This window comes from Hyla sarda, unplaced genomic scaffold (genome assembly GCF_029499605.1).
Source record: "Hyla sarda isolate aHylSar1 unplaced genomic scaffold, aHylSar1.hap1 scaffold_1088, whole genome shotgun sequence".
In the NCBI taxonomy this organism is placed as follows: domain Eukaryota; kingdom Metazoa; phylum Chordata; class Amphibia; order Anura; family Hylidae; genus Hyla; species Hyla sarda.
This window is the reverse complement of record NW_026607708.1, coordinates 363-18,358: the sequence shown is the minus strand read 5'-3', so window position 1 is coordinate 18,358 and position 17,996 is coordinate 363. Positions and strand designations below refer to the sequence as shown.

Below are 17,996 nucleotides of genomic sequence, written 5' to 3'. Positions count from 1 at the left end.
ATATATATATATATATATATATATATTTCTCCGCCGAAATCACTTTTAAACCCATTTCCACCTTTTTTTCCCTTCTCTTCCTCTTACTTTTTTTTCACGTTTTTTTACGTTTTTCTCCTTTTCGCCTCTTTTCTGGGCGTATTATTCTTCTTTTTCTTCTTTTTTTTCATCTAATGCATACCCCATCAGTGCAGCAATGCTTATTCAATACCGCCAGCAGATGGAGACACTGGGGGATAATTTTCTAAGGATTTATACTGATTTTTCCTGTCTGAATTTGTCGCACAGAAAGTTGCAGGCCAAATATGTGTGACATTTCTGCGACTTTAGCTTCTAGAGCATTTTTACAACATTATACATAGGTGCTGAATACATAAAAAGCGACTGTTCAGCGACAGACAAGTCGCATCGGCTGAAAGTAGGCCAGAATGTCAGTCCATGTTGGAGCAGGTTTAGATACAGTCTAAAGCATAGATCTCAAAGTCTGTGCACAGAATTTAGCAAGGGCCTCGCACCTTCTGATGCATCAGGTAGGTGCACAATAGCATAGCCTAACCCTCTGTACTTTGGTCTATATTGATGCGGGACATAGACAGCCAGCTGATGACCAATCCATTAGTGCAATGGATGGCTGGAAGCATTTGTCTTTGCCTTTGCAATACCACAGAAGCAATGCATGGTCAATGTACAGCAATGACACACCTGTGTGAACAGCCAGGAGACCCCCCCCCCCCATGTTATGTTACATAGTTACATAGTTAGTACGGTCGAAAAAAGACATATGTCCATCAAGTTCAACCAGGGAATTAAGGGGTAGGGGTGTGGCGCGATATTGGGGAAGGGATGAGATTTTATATTTCTTCATAAGCATTAATCTTATTTTGTCAATTAGGAACATTCAGCACCCACCCGCTATCAAGGCAGCTGCCTATCATGTCATGCCCTACCTGCACAGGTGTGCTGGCTACTCAAATGATCCAATTAAGGAGGCCATTTAGTCAGCAGCAGCAGAAGTCCTGTGCCTGGACGCTCCAACAGCGGCCAGACACAAGCAGAAGCAGAAGCAGCAGCAGCACCACCTTTTGTTTTTTGGCTGCAGCAGCAGCAGCAGCAAGGCCCACAGGGCTGGCTAGCTGGCTAGCCAGCAAGCAGGTAGCAATGAAAGTAGGAATCTTTCTTTTTAACCCTGTAAGGGGGTGGTGCACTGTACCCGAAGATACTGCCATATCGGGTCAATGCATAGGGCGACGGAAGCAAGCTTCGAAATCGGCCCCCGTTCTCAAAAATCCATTTAATATATGGTCCCCAGATAGGGGACGTATCAGATATTAAACTGATAAGAACAGATACTACACTTGATCTTAGCCAAAAGGCCGAGAAGCGATAACCGTGAAAGGGGCGGGCCCAACAAGGTCCCCTTCATGGGCACTATCACTGCTTGCTGTCAGGGAGGCTGCCAGACAATTTTCCATGCACACTCTGGGCTGGGGGGCAGTCAACCACCAGTACACACAGCAGAACCTAAACCCATACCATTATTGCTAAGCAGCAAGACAGGGGCCCATTGCACTCCCACGGGGCCTTTTTAAATGCAATCCATAACCCGGATTTGCCAGGAACCCTTCTTACTCCTCCTACTTGCATGTGACACTGGGCTTAGGATCTGCATAGGAAACACACACACAAGCACACACCTACCTTTGTTGCCTGCAGATGCCTCCTTGGCTGTCCCCAAACGGTATCAAACCAACACCCACGGGAAGCTGTAAGCATAGAGGACATGCCTGCACCCCATTGGACTTACCTGTGTGGGTTAAACCCGGGTTATTTGACAACCTATGGCGGTGATGGTTCTGCTCAGGCAGAGCAGTGCTGATGCTCCTCATAAAGCTGTCGCTGCTGTGAAGGTTCTAGGTGACATCACAAATCCCTATGGTTACATACACAACAAAGCTGGGTTGTTGTTGTTTACACTCTGCAAGGCCTGTGGAAGTGAGTGACATCATAGCACTGTAGTTCTGAGGGTTCTAGATGGATGCAACAATCTCCTGTTGCTTCTATGAAGGCCGTAATAGACGACATCACCAAACAGCTCCATAGTCACATACACAGCAAAGGAGAGATGTTGTTTACACCTAGTGATGTCAGTGGTATTGAGTGACATCACAGCACAGTGCTAAGGCTCCTGGGCCTGGACACAGCAGCGGCTGCAATATCTCAACGGAGAATACGTTTATATATATGTGTGTGTGTGCGCGTATATATATATATATATATATATATATATATATATTTCTCCGCCGAAATCACTTTTAAACCCATTTCCACCTTTTTTTCCCTTCTCTTCCTCTTACTTTTTTTTCACGTTTTTTTACGTTTTTCTCCTTTTCGCCTCTTTTCTGGGCGTATTATTCTTCTTTTTCTTCTTTTTTTTCGTCTAATGCATACCCCATCAGTGCAGCAATGCTTATTCAATACCGCCAGCAGATGGAGACACTGGGGGATAATTTTCTAAGGATTTATACTGATTTTTCCTGTCTGAATTTGTCGCACAGAAAGTTGCAGGCCAAATATGTGTGACATTTCTGCGACTTTAGCTTCTAGAGCATTTTTACAACATTATACATAGGTGCTGAATACATAAAAAGCGACTGTTCAGCGACAGACAAGTCGCATCGGCTGAAAGTAGGCCAGAATGTCAGTCCATGTTGGAGCAGGTTTAGATACAGTCTAATGCATAGATCTCAAAGTCTGTGCACAGAATTTAGCAAGGGCCTCGCACCTTCTGATGCATCAGGTAGGTGCACAATAGCATAGCCTAACCCTCTGTACTTTGGTCTATATTGATGCGGGACATAGACAGCCAGCTGATGACCAATCCATTAGTGCAATGGATGGCTGGAAGCATTTGTCTTTGCCTTTGCAATACCACAGAAGCAATGCATGGTCAATGTACAGCAATGACACACCTGTGTGAACAGCCAGGAGACCCCCCCCCCCCATGTTATGTTACATAGTTACATAGTTAGTACGGTCGAAAAAAGACATATGTCCATCAAGTTCAACCAGGGAATTAAGGGGTAGGGGTGTGGCGCGATATTGGGGAAGGGATGAGATTTTATATTTCTTCATAAGCATTAATCTTATTTTGTCAATTAGGAACATTCAGCACCCACCCGCTATCAAGGCAGCTGCCTATCATGTCATGCCCTACCTGCACAGGTGTGCTGGCTACTCAAATGATCCAATTAAGGAGGCCATTTAGTCAGCAGCAGCAGAAGTCCTGTGCCTGGACGCTCCAACAGCGGCCAGACACAAGCAGAAGCAGAAGCAGCAGCAGCACCACCTTTTGTTTTTTGGCTGCAGCAGCAGCAGCAGCAAGGCCCACAGGGCTGGCTAGCTGGCTAGCCAGCAAGCAGGTAGCAATGAAAGTAGGAATCTTTCTTTTTAACCCTGTAAGGGGGTGGTGCACTGTACCCGAAGATACTGCCATATCGGGTCAATGCATAGGGCGACGGAAGCAAGCTTCGAAATCGGCCCCCGTTCTCAAAAATCCATTTAATATATGGTCCCCAGATAGGGGACGTATCAGATATTAAACTGATAAGAACAGATACTACACTTGATCTTAGCCAAAAGGCCGAGAAGCGATAACCGTGAAAGGGGCGGGCCCAACAAGGTCCCCTTCATGGGCACTATCACTGCTTGCTGTCAGGGAGGCTGCCAGACAATTTTCCATGCACACTCTGGGCTGGGGGGCAGTCAACCACCAGTACACACAGCAGAACCTAAACCCATACCATTATTGCTAAGCAGCAAGACAGGGGCCCATTGCACTCCCACGGGGCCTTTTTAAATGCAATCCATAACCCGGATTTGCCAGGAACCCTTCTTACTCCTCCTACTTGCATGTGACACTGGGCTTAGGATCTGCATAGGAAACACACACACAAGCACACACCTACCTTTGTTGCCTGCAGATGCCTCCTTGGCTGTCCCCAAACGGTATCAAACCAACACCCACGGGAAGCTGTAAGCATAGAGGACATGCCTGCACCCCATTGGACTTACCTGTGTGGGTTAAACCCGGGTTATTTGACAACCTATGGCGGTGATGGTTCTGCTCAGGCAGAGCAGTGCTGATGCTCCTCATAAAGCTGTCGCTGCTGTGAAGGTTCTAGGTGACATCACAAATCCCTATGGTTACATACACAACAAAGCTGGGTTGTTGTTGTTTACACTCTGCAAGGCCTGTGGAAGTGAGTGACATCATAGCACTGTAGTTCTGAGGGTTCTAGATGGATGCAACAATCTCCTGTTGCTTCTATGAAGGCCATAATAGACGACATCACCAAACAGCTCCATAGTCACATACACAGCAAAGGAGAGATGTTGTTTACACCTAGTGATGTCAGTGGTATTGAGTGACATCACAGCACAGTGCTAAGGCTCCTGGGCCTGGACACAGCAGCGGCTGCAATATCTCAACGGAGAATACGTTTATATATATGTGTGTGTGTGCGCGTATATATATATATATATATATATATATATATATATATATATTTCTCCGCCGAAATCACTTTTAAACCCATTTCCACCTTTTTTTCCCTTCTCTTCCTCTTACTTTTTTTTCACGTTTTTTTACGTTTTTCTCCTTTTCGCCTCTTTTCTGGGCGTATTATTCTTCTTTTTCTTCTTTTTTTTCGTCTAATGCATACCCCATCAGTGCAGCAATGCTTATTCAATACCGCCAGCAGATGGAGACACTGGGGGATAATTTTCTAAGGATTTATACTGATTTTTCCTGTCTGAATTTGTCGCACAGAAAGTTGCAGGCCAAATATGTGTGACATTTCTGCGACTTTAGCTTCTAGAGCATTTTTACAACATTATACATAGGTGCTGAATACATAAAAAGCGACTGTTCAGCGACAGACAAGTCGCATCGGCTGAAAGTAGGCCAGAATGTCAGTCCATGTTGGAGCAGGTTTAGATACAGTCTAAAGCATAGATCTCAAAGTCTGTGCACAGAATTTAGCAAGGGCCTCGCACCTTCTGATGCATCAGGTAGGTGCACAATAGCATAGCCTAACCCTCTGTACTTTGGTCTATATTGATGCGGGACATAGACAGCCAGCTGATGACCAATCCATTAGTGCAATGGATGGCTGGAAGCATTTGTCTTTGCCTTTGCAATACCACAGAAGCAATGCATGGTCAATGTACAGCAATGACACACCTGTGTGAACAGCCAGGAGACCCCCCCCCCCATGTTATGTTACATAGTTACATAGTTAGTACGGTCGAAAAAAGACATATGTCCATCAAGTTCAACCAGGGAATTAAGGGGTAGGGGTGTGGCGCGATATTGGGGAAGGGATGAGATTTTATATTTCTTCATAAGCATTAATCTTATTTTGTCAATTAGGAACATTCAGCACCCACCCGCTATCAAGGCAGCTGCCTATCATGTCATGCCCTACCTGCACAGGTGTGCTGGCTACTCAAATGATCCAATTAAGGAGGCCATTTAGTCAGCAGCAGCAGAAGTCCTGTGCCTGGACGCTCCAACAGCGGCCAGACACAAGCAGAAGCAGAAGCAGCAGCAGCACCACCTTTTGTTTTTTGGCTGCAGCAGCAGCAGCAGCAAGGCCCACAGGGCTGGCTAGCTGGCTAGCCAGCAAGCAGGTAGCAATGAAAGTAGGAATCTTTCTTTTTAACCCTGTAAGGGGGTGGTGCACTGTACCCGAAGATACTGCCATATCGGGTCAATGCATAGGGCGACGGAAGCAAGCTTCGAAATCGGCCCCCGTTCTCAAAAATCCATTTAATATATGGTCCCCAGATAGGGGACGTATCAGATATTAAACTGATAAGAACAGATACTACACTTGATCTTAGCCAAAAGGCCGAGAAGCGATAACCGTGAAAGGGGCGGGCCCAACAAGGTCCCCTTCATGGGCACTATCACTGCTTGCTGTCAGGGAGGCTGCCAGACAATTTTCCATGCACACTCTGGGCTGGGGGGCAGTCAACCACCAGTACACACAGCAGAACCTAAACCCATACCATTATTGCTAAGCAGCAAGACAGGGGCCCATTGCACTCCCACGGGGCCTTTTTAAATGCAATCCATAACCCGGATTTGCCAGGAACCCTTCTTACTCCTCCTACTTGCATGTGACACTGGGCTTAGGATCTGCATAGGAAACACACACACAAGCACACACCTACCTTTGTTGCCTGCAGATGCCTCCTTGGCTGTCCCCAAACGGTATCAAACCAACACCCACGGGAAGCTGTAAGCATAGAGGACATGCCTGCACCCCATTGGACTTACCTGTGTGGGTTAAACCCGGGTTATTTGACAACCTATGGCGGTGATGGTTCTGCTCAGGCAGAGCAGTGCTGATGCTCCTCATAAAGCTGTCGCTGCTGTGAAGGTTCTAGGTGACATCACAAATCCCTATGGTTACATACACAACAAAGCTGGGTTGTTGTTGTTTACACTCTGCAAGGCCTGTGGAAGTGAGTGACATCATAGCACTGTAGTTCTGAGGGTTCAAGATGGATGCAACAATCTCCTGTTGCTTCTATGAAGGCCGTAATAGACGACATCACCAAACAGCTCCATAGTCACATACACAGCAAAGGAGAGATGTTGTTTACACCTAGTGATGTCAGTGGTATTGAGTGACATCACAGCACAGTGCTAAGGCTCCTGGGCCTGGACACAGCAGCGGCTGCAATATCTCAACGGAGAATACGTTTATATATATGTGTGTGTGTGCGCGTATATATATATATATATATATATATATATATATATATATATATATTTCTCCGCCGAAATCACTTTTAAACCCATTTCCACCTTTTTTTCCCTTCTCTTCCTCTTACTTTTTTTTCACGTTTTTTTACGTTTTTCTCCTTTTCGCCTCTTTTCTGGGCGTATTATTCTTCTTTTTCTTCTTTTTTTTCGTCTAATGCATACCCCATCAGTGCAGCAATGCTTATTCAATACCGCCAGCAGATGGAGACACTGGGGGATAATTTTCTAAGGATTTATACTGATTTTTCCTGTCTGAATTTGTCGCACAGAAAGTTGCAGGCCAAATATGTGTGACATTTCTGCGACTTTAGCTTCTAGAGCATTTTTACAACATTATACATAGGTGCTGAATACATAAAAAGCGACTGTTCAGCGACAGACAAGTCGCATCGGCTGAAAGTAGGCCAGAATGTCAGTCCATGTTGGAGCAGGTTTAGATACAGTCTAAAGCATAGATCTCAAAGTCTGTGCACAGAATTTAGCAAGGGCCTCGCACCTTCTGATGCATCAGGTAGGTGCACAATAGCATAGCCTAACCCTCTGTACTTTGGTCTATATTGATGCGGGACATAGACAGCCAGCTGATGACCAATCCATTAGTGCAATGGATGGCTGGAAGCATTTGTCTTTGCCTTTGCAATACCACAGAAGCAATGCATGGTCAATGTACAGCAATGACACACCTGTGTGAACAGCCAGGAGACCCCCCCCCCCATGTTATGTTACATAGTTACATAGTTAGTACGGTCGAAAAAAGACATATGTCCATCAAGTTCAACCAGGGAATTAAGGGGTAGGGGTGTGGCGCGATATTGGGGAAGGGATGAGATTTTATATTTCTTCATAAGCATTAATCTTATTTTGTCAATTAGGAACATTCAGCACCCACCCGCTATCAAGGCAGCTGCCTATCATGTCATGCCCTACCTGCACAGGTGTGCTGGCTACTCAAATGATCCAATTAAGGAGGCCATTTAGTCAGCAGCAGCAGAAGTCCTGTGCCTGGACGCTCCAACAGCGGCCAGACACAAGCAGAAGCAGAAGCAGCAGCAGCACCACCTTTTGTTTTTTGGCTGCAGCAGCAGCAGCAGCAAGGCCCACAGGGCTGGCTAGCTGGCTAGCCAGCAAGCAGGTAGCAATGAAAGTAGGAATCTTTCTTTTTAACCCTGTAAGGGGGTGGTGCACTGTACCCGAAGATACTGCCATATCGGGTCAATGCATAGGGCGACGGAAGCAAGCTTCGAAATCGGCCCCCGTTCTCAAAAATCCATTTAATATATGGTCCCCAGATAGGGGACGTATCAGATATTAAACTGATAAGAACAGATACTACACTTGATCTTAGCCAAAAGGCCGAGAAGCGATAACCGTGAAAGGGGCGGGCCCAACAAGGTCCCCTTCATGGGCACTATCACTGCTTGCTGTCAGGGAGGCTGCCAGACAATTTTCCATGCACACTCTGGGCTGGGGGGCAGTCAACCACCAGTACACACAGCAGAACCTAAACCCATACCATTATTGCTAAGCAGCAAGACAGGGGCCCATTGCACTTCCACGGGGCCTTTTTAAATGCAATCCATAACCCGGATTTGCCAGGAACCCTTCTTACTCCTCCTACTTGCATGTGACACTGGGCTTAGGATCTGCATAGGAAACACACACACAAGCACACACCTACCTTTGTTGCCTGCAGATGCCTCCTTGGCTGTCTCCAAACGGTATCAAACCAACACCCACGGGAAGCTGTAAGCATAGAGGACATGCCTGCACCCCATTGGACTTACCTGTGTGGGTTAAACCCGGGTTATTTGACAACCTATGGCGGTGATGGTTCTGCTCAGGCAGAGCAGTGCTGATGCTCCTCATAAAGCTGTCGCTGCTGTGAAGGTTCTAGGTGACATCACAAATCCCTATGGTTACATACACAACAAAGCTGGGTTGTTGTTGTTTACACTCTGCAAGGCCTGTGGAAGTGAGTGACATCATAGCACTGTAGTTCTGAGGGTTCTAGATGGATGCAACAATCTCCTGTTGCTTCTATGAAGGCCATAATAGACGACATCACCAAACAGCTCCATATTCACATACACAGCAAAGGAGAGATGTTGTTTACACCTAGTGATGTCAGTGGTATTGAGTGACATCACAGCACAGTGCTAAGGCTCCTGGGCCTGGACACAGCAGCGGCTGCAATATCTCAACGGAGAATACGTTTATATATATGTGTGTGTGTGCGCGTATATATATATATATATATATATATATATATATATATATATATATTTCTCCGCCGAAATCACTTTTAAACCCATTTCCACCTTTTTTTCCCTTCTCTTCCTCTTACTTTTTTTTCACGTTTTTTTACGTTTTTCTCCTTTTCGCCTCTTTTCTGGGCGTATTATTCTTCTTTTTCTTCTTTTTTTTCGTCTAATGCATACCCCATCAGTGCAGCAATGCTTATTCAATACCGCCAGCAGATGGAGACACTGGGGGATAATTTTCTAAGGATTTATACTGATTTTTCCTGTCTGAATTTGTCGCACAGAAAGTTGCAGGCCAAATATGTGTGACATTTCTGCGACTTTAGCTTCTAGAGCATTTTTACAACATTATACATAGGTGCTGAATACATAAAAAGCGACTGTTCAGCGACAGACAAGTCGCATCGGCTGAAAGTAGGCCAGAATGTCAGTCCATGTTGGAGCAGGTTTAGATACAGTCTAAAGCATAGATCTCAAAGTCTGTGCACAGAATTTAGCAAGGGCCTCGCACCTTCTGATGCATCAGGTAGGTGCACAATAGCATAGCCTAACCCTCTGTACTTTGGTCTATATTGATGCGGGACATAGACAGCCAGCTGATGACCAATCCATTAGTGCAATGGATGGCTGGAAGCATTTGTCTTTGCCTTTGCAATACCACAGAAGCAATGCATGGTCAATGTACAGCAATGACACACCTGTGTGAACAGCCAGGAGACCCCCCCCCCCCATGTTATGTTACATAGTTACATAGTTAGTACGGTCGAAAAAAGACATATGTCCATCAAGTTCAACCAGGGAATTAAGGGGTAGGGGTGTGGCGCGATATTGGGGAAGGGATGAGATTTTATATTTCTTCATAAGCATTAATCTTATTTTGTCAATTAGGAACATTCAGCACCCACCCGCTATCAAGGCAGCTGCCTATCATGTCATGCCCTACCTGCACAGGTGTGCTGGCTACTCAAATGATCCAATTAAGGAGGCCATTTAGTCAGCAGCAGCAGAAGTCCTGTGCCTGGACGCTCCAACAGCGGCCAGACACAAGCAGAAGCAGAAGCAGCAGCAGCACCACCTTTTGTTTTTTGGCTGCAGCAGCAGCAGCAGCAAGGCCCACAGGGCTGGCTAGCTGGCTAGCCAGCAAGCAGGTAGCAATGAAAGTAGGAATCTTTCTTTTTAACCCTGTAAGGGGGTGGTGCACTGTACCCGAAGATACTGCCATATCGGGTCAATGCATAGGGCGACGGAAGCAAGCTTCGAAATCGGCCCCCGTTCTCAAAAATCCATTTAATATATGGTCCCCAGATAGGGGACGTATCAGATATTAAACTGATAAGAACAGATACTACACTTGATCTTAGCCAAAAGGCCGAGAAGCGATAACCGTGAAAGGGGCGGGCCCAACAAGGTCCCCTTCATGGGCACTATCACTGCTTGCTGTCAGGGAGGCTGCCAGACAATTTTCCATGCACACTCTGGGCTGGGGGGCAGTCAACCACCAGTACACACAGCAGAACCTAAACCCATACCATTATTGCTAAGCAGCAAGACAGGGGCCCATTGCACTCCCACGGGGCCTTTTTAAATGCAATCCATAACCCGGATTTGCCAGGAACCCTTCTTACTCCTCCTACTTGCATGTGACACTGGGCTTAGGATCTGCATAGGAAACACACACACAAGCACACACCTACCTTTGTTGCCTGCAGATGCCTCCTTGGCTGTCCCCAAACGGTATCAAACCAACACCCACGGGAAGCTGTAAGCATAGAGGACATGCCTGCACCCCATTGGACTTACCTGTGTGGGTTAAACCCGGGTTATTTGACAACCTATGGCGGTGATGGTTCTGCTCAGGCAGAGCAGTGCTGATGCTCCTCATAAAGCTGTCGCTGCTGTGAAGGTTCTAGGTGACATCACAAATCCCTATGGTTACATACACAACAAAGCTGGGTTGTTGTTGTTTACACTCTGCAAGGCCTGTGGAAGTGAGTGACATCATAGCACTGTAGTTCTGAGGGTTCTAGATGGATGCAACAATCTCCTGTTGCTTCTATGAAGGCCATAATAGACGACATCACCAAACAGCTCCATAGTCACATACACAGCAAAGGAGAGATGTTGTTTACACCTAGTGATGTCAGTGGTATTGAGTGACATCACAGCACAGTGCTAAGGCTCCTGGGCCTGGACACAGCAGCGGCTGCAATATCTCAACGGAGAATACGTTTATATATATGTGTGTGTGTGCGCGTATATATATATATATATATATATATATATATATTTCTCCGCCGAAATCACTTTTAAACCCATTTCCACCTTTTTTTCCCTTCTCTTCCTCTTACTTTTTTTTCACGTTTTTTTACGTTTTTCTCCTTTTCGCCTCTTTTCTGGGCGTATTATTCTTCTTTTTCTTCTTTTTTTTCGTCTAATGCATACCCCATCAGTGCAGCAATGCTTATTCAATACCGCCAGCAGATGGAGACACTGGGGGATAATTTTCTAAGGATTTATACTGATTTTTCCTGTCTGAATTTGTCGCACAGAAAGTTGCAGGCCAAATATGTGTGACATTTCTGCGACTTTAGCTTCTAGAGCATTTTTACAACATTATACATAGGTGCTGAATACATAAAAAGCGACTGTTCAGCGACAGACAAGTCGCATCGGCTGAAAGTAGGCCAGAATGTCAGTCCATGTTGGAGCAGGTTTAGATACAGTCTAAAGCATAGATCTCAAAGTCTGTGCACAGAATTTAGCAAGGGCCTCGCACCTTCTGATGCATCAGGTAGGTGCACAATAGCATAGCCTAACCCTCTGTACTTTGGTCTATATTGATGCGGGACATAGACAGCCAGCTGATGACCAATCCATTAGTGCAATGGATGGCTGGAAGCATTTGTCTTTGCCTTTGCAATACCACAGAAGCAATGCATGGTCAATGTACAGCAATGACACACCTGTGTGAACAGCCAGGAGACCCCCCCCCCATGTTATGTTACATAGTTACATAGTTAGTACGGTCGAAAAAAGACATATGTCCATCAAGTTCAACCAGGGAATTAAGGGGTAGGGGTGTGGCGCGATATTGGGGAAGGGATGAGATTTTATATTTCTTCATAAGCATTAATCTTATTTTGTCAATTAGGAACATTCAGCACCCACCCGCTATCAAGGCAGCTGCCTATCATGTCATGCCCTACCTGCACAGGTGTGCTGGCTACTCAAATGATCCAATTAAGGAGGCCATTTAGTCAGCAGCAGCAGAAGTCCTGTGCCTGGACGCTCCAACAGCGGCCAGACACAAGCAGAAGCAGAAGCAGCAGCAGCACCACCTTTTGTTTTTTGGCTGCAGCAGCAGCAGCAGCAAGGCCCACAGGGCTGGCTAGCTGGCTAGCCAGCAAGCAGGTAGCAATGAAAGTAGGAATCTTTCTTTTTAACCCTGTAAGGGGGTGGTGCACTGTACCCGAAGATACTGCCATATCGGGTCAATGCATAGGGCGACGGAAGCAAGCTTCGAAATCGGCCCCCGTTCTCAAAAATCCATTTAATATATGGTCCCCAGATAGGGGACGTATCAGATATTAAACTGATAAGAACAGATACTACACTTGATCTTAGCCAAAAGGCCGAGAAGCGATAACCGTGAAAGGGGCGGGCCCAACAAGGTCCCCTTCATGGGCACTATCACTGCTTGCTGTCAGGGAGGCTGCCAGACAATTTTCCATGCACACTCTGGGCTGGGGGGCAGTCAACCACCAGTACACACAGCAGAACCTAAACCCATACCATTATTGCTAAGCAGCAAGACAGGGGCCCATTGCACTCCCACGGGGCCTTTTTAAATGCAATCCATAACCCGGATTTGCCAGGAACCCTTCTTACTCCTCCTACTTGCATGTGACACTGGGCTTAGGATCTGCATAGGAAACACACACACAAGCACACACCTACCTTTGTTGCCTGCAGATGCCTCCTTGGCTGTCCCCAAACGGTATCAAACCAACACCCACGGGAAGCTGTAAGCATAGAGGACATGCCTGCACCCCATTGGACTTACCTGTGTGGGTTAAACCCGGGTTATTTGACAACCTATGGCGGTGATGGTTCTGCTCAGGCAGAGCAGTGCTGATGCTCCTCATAAAGCTGTCGCTGCTGTGAAGGTTCTAGGTGACATCACAAATCCCTATGGTTACATACACAACAAAGCTGGGTTGTTGTTGTTTACACTCTGCAAGGCCTGTGGAAGTGAGTGACATCATAGCACTGTAGTTCTGAGGGTTCTAGATGGATGCAACAATCTCCTGTTGCTTCTATGAAGGCCATAATAGACGACATCACCAAACAGCTCCATAGTCACATACACAGCAAAGGAGAGATGTTGTTTACACCTAGTGATGTCAGTGGTATTGAGTGACATCACAGCACAGTGCTAAGGCTCCTGGGCCTGGACACAGCAGCGGCTGCAATATCTCAACGGAGAATACGTTTATATATATGTGTGTGTGTGCGCGTATATATATATATATATATATATATATATATATATATTTCTCCGCCGAAATCACTTTTAAACCCATTTCCACCTTTTTTTCCCTTCTCTTCCTCTTACTTTTTTTTCACGTTTTTTTACGTTTTTCTCCTTTTCGCCTCTTTTCTGGGCGTATTATTCTTCTTTTTCTTCTTTTTTTTCGTCTAATGCATACCCCATCAGTGCAGCAATGCTTATTCAATACCGCCAGCAGATGGAGACACTGGGGGATAATTTTCTAAGGATTTATACTGATTTTTCCTGTCTGAATTTGTCGCACAGAAAGTTGCAGGCCAAATATGTGTGACATTTCTGCGACTTTAGCTTCTAGAGCATTTTTACAACATTATACATAGGTGCTGAATACATAAAAAGCGACTGTTCAGCGACAGACAAGTCGCATCGGCTGAAAGTAGGCCAGAATGTCAGTCCATGTTGGAGCAGGTTTAGATACAGTCTAAAGCATAGATCTCAAAGTCTGTGCACAGAATTTAGCAAGGGCCTCGCACCTTCTGATGCATCAGGTAGGTGCACAATAGCATAGCCTAACCCTCTGTACTTTGGTCTATATTGATGCGGGACATAGACAGCCAGCTGATGACCAATCCATTAGTGCAATGGATGGCTGGAAGCATTTGTCTTTGCCTTTGCAATACCACAGAAGCAATGCATGGTCAATGTACAGCAATGACACACCTGTGTGAACAGCCAGGAGACCCCCCCCCCCCATGTTATGTTACATAGTTACATAGTTAGTACGGTCGAAAAAAGACATATGTCCATCAAGTTCAACCAGGGAATTAAGGGGTAGGGGTGTGGCGCGATATTGGGGAAGGGATGAGATTTTATATTTCTTCATAAGCATTAATCTTATTTTGTCAATTAGGAACATTCAGCACCCACCCGCTATCAAGGCAGCTGCCTATCATGTCATGCCCTACCTGCACAGGTGTGCTGGCTACTCAAATGATCCAATTAAGGAGGCCATTTAGTCAGCAGCAGCAGAAGTCCTGTGCCTGGACGCTCCAACAGCGGCCAGACACAAGCAGAAGCAGAAGCAGCAGCAGCACCACCTTTTGTTTTTTGGCTGCAGCAGCAGCAGCAGCAAGGCCCACAGGGCTGGCTAGCTGGCTAGCCAGCAAGCAGGTAGCAATGAAAGTAGGAATCTTTCTTTTTAACCCTGTAAGGGGGTGGTGCACTGTACCCGAAGATACTGCCATATCGGGTCAATGCATAGGGCGACGGAAGCAAGCTTCGAAATCGGCCCCCGTTCTCAAAAATCCATTTAATATATGGTCCCCAGATAGGGGACGTATCAGATATTAAACTGATAAGAACAGATACTACACTTGATCTTAGCCAAAAGGCCGAGAAGCGATAACCGTGAAAGGGGCGGGCCCAACAAGGTCCCCTTCATGGGCACTATCACTGCTTGCTGTCAGGGAGGCTGCCAGACAATTTTCCATGCACACTCTGGGCTGGGGGGCAGTCAACCACCAGTACACACAGCAGAACCTAAACCCATACCATTATTGCTAAGCAGCAAGACAGGGGCCCATTGCACTCCCACGGGGCCTTTTTAAATGCAATCCATAACCCGGATTTGCCAGGAACCCTTCTTACTCCTCCTACTTGCATGTGACACTGGGCTTAGGATCTGCATAGGAAACACACACACAAGCACACACCTACCTTTGTTGCCTGCAGATGCCTCCTTGGCTGTCCCCAAACGGTATCAAACCAACACCCACGGGAAGCTGTAAGCATAGAGGACATGCCTGCACCCCATTGGACTTACCTGTGTGGGTTAAACCCGGGTTATTTGACAACCTATGGCGGTGATGGTTCTGCTCAGGCAGAGCAGTGCTGATGCTCCTCATAAAGCTGTCGCTGCTGTGAAGGTTCTAGGTGACATCACAAATCCCTATGGTTACATACACAACAAAGCTGGGTTGTTGTTGTTTACACTCTGCAAGGCCTGTGGAAGTGAGTGACATCATAGCACTGTAGTTCTGAGGGTTCTAGATGGATGCAACAATCTCCTGTTGCTTCTATGAAGGCCATAATAGACGACATCACCAAACAGCTCCATAGTCACATACACAGCAAAGGAGAGATGTTGTTTACACCTAGTGATGTCAGTGGTATTGAGTGACATCACAGCACAGTGCTAAGGCTCCTGGGCCTGGACACAGCAGCGGCTGCAATATCTCAACGGAGAATACGTTTATATATATGTGTGTGTGTGCGCGTATATATATATATATATATATATATATATATATATATATATATATATTTCTCCGCCGAAATCACTTTTAAACCCATTTCCACCTTTTTTTCCCTTCTCTTCCTCTTACTTTTTTTTCACGTTTTTTTACGTTTTTCTCCTTTTCGCCTCTTTTCTGGGCGTATTATTCTTCTTTTTCTTCTTTTTTTTCGTCTAATGCATACCCCATCAGTGCAGCAATGCTTATTCAATACCGCCAGCAGATGGAGACACTGGGGGATAATTTTCTAAGGATTTATACTGATTTTTCCTGTCTGAATTTGTCGCACAGAAAGTTGCAGGCCAAATATGTGTGACATTTCTGCGACTTTAGCTTCTAGAGCATTTTTACAACATTATACATAGGTGCTGAATACATAAAAAGCGACTGTTCAGCGACAGACAAGTCGCATCGGCTGAAAGTAGGCCAGAATGTCAGTCCATGTTGGAGCAGGTTTAGATACAGTCTAAAGCATAGATCTCAAAGTCTGTGCACAGAATTTAGCAAGGGCCTCGCACCTTCTGATGCATCAGGTAGGTGCACAATAGCATAGCCTAACCCTCTGTACTTTGGTCTATATTGATGCGGGACATAGACAGCCAGCTGATGACCAATCCATTAGTGCAATGGATGGCTGGAAGCATTTGTCTTTGCCTTTGCAATACCACAGAAGCAATGCATGGTCAATGTACAGCAATGACACACCTGTGTGAACAGCCAGGAGACCCCCCCCCCCCCCATGTTATGTTACATAGTTACATAGTTAGTACGGTCGAAAAAAGACATATGTCCATCAAGTTCAACCAGGGAATTAAGGGGTAGGGGTGTGGCGCGATATTGGGGAAGGGATGAGATTTTATATTTCTTCATAAGCATTAATCTTATTTTGTCAATTAGGAACATTCAGCACCCACCCGCTATCAAGGCAGCTGCCTATCATGTCATGCCCTACCTGCACAGGTGTGCTGGCTACTCAAATGATCCAATTAAGGAGGCCATTTAGTCAGCAGCAGCAGAAGTCCTGTGCCTGGACGCTCCAACAGCGGCCAGACACAAGCAGAAGCAGAAGCAGCAGCAGCACCACCTTTTGTTTTTTGGCTGCAGCAGCAGCAGCAGCAAGGCCCACAGGGCTGGCTAGCTGGCTAGCCAGCAAGCAGGTAGCAATGAAAGTAGGAATCTTTCTTTTTAACCCTGTAAGGGGGTGGTGCACTGTACCCGAAGATACTGCCATATCGGGTCAATGCATAGGGCGACGGAAGCAAGCTTCGAAATCGGCCCCCGTTCTCAAAAATCCATTTAATATATGGTCCCCAGATAGGGGACGTATCAGATATTAAACTGATAAGAACAGATACTACACTTGATCTTAGCCAAAAGGCCGAGAAGCGATAACCGTGAAAGGGGCGGGCCCAACAAGGTCCCCTTCATGGGCACTATCACTGCTTGCTGTCAGGGAGGCTGCCAGACAATTTTCCATGCACACTCTGGGCTGGGGGGCAGTCAACCACCAGTACACACAGCAGAACCTAAACCCATACCATTATTGCTAAGCAGCAAGACAGGGGCCCATTGCACTCCCACGGGGCCTTTTTAAATGCAATCCATAACCCGGATTTGCCAGGAACCCTTCTTACTCCTCCTACTTGCATGTGACACTGGGCTTAGGATCTGCATAGGAAACACACACACAAGCACACACCTACCTTTGTTGCCTGCAGATGCCTCCTTGGCTGTCCCCAAACGGTATCAAACCAACACCCACGGGAAGCTGTAAGCATAGAGGACATGCCTGCACCCCATTGGACTTACCTGTGTGGGTTAAACCCGGGTTATTTGACAACCTATGGCGGTGATGGTTCTGCTCAGGCAGAGCAGTGCTGATGCTCCTCATAAAGCTGTCGCTGCTGTGAAGGTTCTAGGTGACATCACAAATCCCTATGGTTACATACACAACAAAGCTGGGTTGTTGTTGTTTACACTCTGCAAGGCCTGTGGAAGTGAGTGACATCATAGCACTGTAGTTCTGAGGGTTCTAGATGGATGCAACAATCTCCTGTTGCTTCTATGAAGGCCATAATAGACGACATCACCAAACA

The 17,996-nt window shown here is 46.2% G+C and overlaps 8 non-coding genes across 8 annotated transcripts; all 8 read right to left on the bottom strand.

Annotated features, from left to right (window-relative positions):
* Window positions 1-1,194: 1,194 nt before the first annotated feature.
* LOC130300545 (U2 spliceosomal RNA) lies at window positions 1,195-1,385 on the bottom strand. The gene has a single exon (XR_008851385.1). It is a non-coding gene; the product is annotated as a U2 spliceosomal RNA (small nuclear RNA).
* Window positions 1,386-3,461: 2,076 nt separating this feature from the next.
* On the bottom strand, window positions 3,462-3,652 carry LOC130300544 (U2 spliceosomal RNA). The gene has a single exon (XR_008851384.1). It is a non-coding gene; the product is annotated as a U2 spliceosomal RNA (small nuclear RNA).
* Window positions 3,653-5,733: 2,081 nt separating this feature from the next.
* On the bottom strand, window positions 5,734-5,924 carry LOC130300543 (U2 spliceosomal RNA). The gene has a single exon (XR_008851383.1). It is a non-coding gene; the product is annotated as a U2 spliceosomal RNA (small nuclear RNA).
* A 2,085-nt stretch (window positions 5,925-8,009) lies between these two features.
* Window positions 8,010-8,200, bottom strand: LOC130300586 (U2 spliceosomal RNA). The gene has a single exon (XR_008851426.1). It is a non-coding gene; the product is annotated as a U2 spliceosomal RNA (small nuclear RNA).
* Window positions 8,201-10,286: 2,086 nt separating this feature from the next.
* On the bottom strand, window positions 10,287-10,477 carry LOC130300575 (U2 spliceosomal RNA). The gene has a single exon (XR_008851415.1). It is a non-coding gene; the product is annotated as a U2 spliceosomal RNA (small nuclear RNA).
* Window positions 10,478-12,549: 2,072 nt separating this feature from the next.
* On the bottom strand, window positions 12,550-12,740 carry LOC130300564 (U2 spliceosomal RNA). The gene has a single exon (XR_008851404.1). It is a non-coding gene; the product is annotated as a U2 spliceosomal RNA (small nuclear RNA).
* A 2,078-nt stretch (window positions 12,741-14,818) lies between these two features.
* Window positions 14,819-15,009, bottom strand: LOC130300553 (U2 spliceosomal RNA). Its single transcript, XR_008851393.1, has one exon. It is a non-coding gene; the product is annotated as a U2 spliceosomal RNA (small nuclear RNA).
* A 2,090-nt stretch (window positions 15,010-17,099) lies between these two features.
* Window positions 17,100-17,290, bottom strand: LOC130300540 (U2 spliceosomal RNA). Its single transcript, XR_008851382.1, has one exon. It is a non-coding gene; the product is annotated as a U2 spliceosomal RNA (small nuclear RNA).
* Between the last annotated feature and the right edge of the window lie 706 nt (window positions 17,291-17,996).